The sequence below is a fragment of the Tachysurus vachellii genome, chromosome 2 (assembly GCF_030014155.1).
Source record: "Tachysurus vachellii isolate PV-2020 chromosome 2, HZAU_Pvac_v1, whole genome shotgun sequence".
NCBI classification, from domain to species: domain Eukaryota; kingdom Metazoa; phylum Chordata; class Actinopteri; order Siluriformes; family Bagridae; genus Tachysurus; species Tachysurus vachellii.
In genome coordinates, this window is record NC_083461.1 from 24,103,493 (window position 1) to 24,105,787 (window position 2,295).

Consider the following 2,295-nt stretch of genomic DNA (forward strand, 5'->3'; position numbering starts at 1 on the left):
CATATGCACCGTGCGTGTGTTGCTAAGCAAACAGTATGAGAGTTTGAGAACCAGACACTAAACTTGCACTAACTGAGAATCGAAAATTTTTCCTCCGTAAGCATGAGATGAAAATGTACTGGATAGATTATTATTATTATTATTATTTTTCTTTTCTTCATCGCAGTAATCTATAGACATACATACATCATGGAGAATCGTCTACGTCTTTGGGAAAAAAAAAGGCACTTTTTATTAGCGCTTATGCTTTTTTAAAATTTTTTTTTTAATACATTTGCCTTTTCTTTTTTATTAAACAATCACACAAAGCAGTGTTTTGCTAAGGATCACATGACCCCTGTTTTTTTTTTTTTATACGGCTCCAAATCTGCATCCACGTGTGTGATCGGCATCTTTTTATCTTTCTTATGGAAATGATTGGCTGTTCTAATACGGCAGCATAAATATGTAGCATTTTATTCTGATCTACGTTCATTTATACAACGAAAGCTCCTAAAATTCGTCTTTTATCCTTTCTTCATACCGATTTGTATGATTTTTTTTTTTTTTTTTTTTTTTTTTTAAACTCACTCTGCCAAAAGCTTCTCCATTACTCAACCTTAACGCTTTGTACATGTCGTGTCACACGACCTACGCTTTCTTTTCACACCTGTTTTTATTGCTATTGGCAACTTATTGAAAATTGTAATTACTCAGTTTGTGTAATGAAACGTTTCAGTGTTTCATGTTCAGGTCAAATTCATTTCTTTTTACACTGCATGGGCATTTTCTGGCAAATTAATTACTGTTTATATGATTATATACCGTTATTAGCTTATGATCAGATTGAAGATACATTGCAGTTATGTGTGGGTTTTATTGGGATTGAGGGAACATTTTTGTTTTATTTTATTAGCATAATTGCATTTTTTTTTTCTTTTTGGACTCAGACAAATGTCTAACTGTACATGTCTAGATTAGATTTAAAATAACTTATTTTGAATTATTATTATTTTTTTTTTAACTCGAGAGGTTCTGCCTTCTCTGACTCCAGGGTGCAACATCCGAGGCATTGCATTGTTCTGGTTCTTCTTCTGGTGCTTTTTCATAACAGTTGCCTTATGTCATCATCATTAAATAACGTTTTATTATAGAGAACGCAGTGAATTTTTTTATTAATACTATTGTTTCTCCCCCCCTCTTCTGTTTAACCTTAAATACTTGGCTTGGTTTCTGCCTTATTTGCTTTAGATAAAAGGCTTTTTTTGTTTTGTTTTGTTTGACACTGATGACCTTGTTGTCTATGTAAAAAATTTGCTGCGCTAAAAGCTACTTTCTGCTTTTAATATCATTCCTCTGGAAGAGATTTGTGTCCCGTTTAGTCCAGCGTCATAGCGATAATCCAAATAACTTTAATTTCGCATTAAAGAGTAGCTGCTGTTGAATTCAACACACTGCATCGTGACCAAATGCTCAAAGTTTTAATAAAAATGGATCTCTGAAGCCTGTTGAAAGCATCAGTGTACACCGAGCAGTTTAGCATACGCTATGTAACATTATTACTCCTGATGTCAATACCCATGTGTTTACTGTTACATTGAAAATTAAGATGTGCAATTTCTGTAAATAAAAGTTTTTTTTGCTATTTTTAATTTGTCTGAAATTGTCAGATTGAAATCATTTGAAGCTTTATGACGAATAAGACATGATTGTGTGGCTTCAGAAAATGGATAAGTAAGGACAATAACTGAAATGTGGGCTAAATCTCTAAATGCTCTCTCTTTCTTTCTCTGTCTCTCTCTTTGTCCCTCTGTCTGTCACTCTCTCTCTCTCTTTCTCTCTCTGTCTCTCTCTCTCTGTCTTTCTCTGCCACTCTCTCTTTCTGTTTCTCTCTCTCTCTCTCTCTCTCACTCTCTCTCTCTCTCTCTCTGGACATAATAAATATAATAACCATCTATAAAAGGCATGTCTACACTATGTAAGTCACTATGTTCCCTGACACTGGGATTAGTTCCTGTTAACTCTTAACCAGTCTCTTCTTTTGTTCTCACTAAAAATGCGGCTTTTCATTTTACAGAGAAATCAGAAAGTGACGTCTCATCTCCTCTGTCACGTAAACTTGATTCCCACGGATGTTTCATAATGTTAAATGTCACTCCGAATAGTTAAAATGTGTGATGTAATCATTATTTTGTAAATATATAAGTAGTGTGTTCTATATTAAGTGTGTGACGTCATGTGTGTGACGTGTGTGTGAGAACACACTAGAGACTCAAAATAAATAAAATAAAATAATAAATCAGATATCAGAATATA

General features: G+C 33.6%; 1 protein-coding gene across 1 annotated transcript in view; it reads left to right on the plus strand.

Moving 5' to 3' along the window:
- Positions 1-1,631, plus strand: part of plekhm1 (pleckstrin homology domain containing, family M (with RUN domain) member 1) — a 13,834-nt gene extending 12,203 nt beyond the window's left edge. Inside the window, exon 13 of the mRNA XM_060863935.1 lies at positions 1-1,631. This exon is cut by the window's left edge and continues 281 nt beyond it. The gene's annotated coding sequence lies outside the window, so the exon portion shown is untranslated.
- Positions 1,632-2,295: the final 664 nt, after the last annotated feature.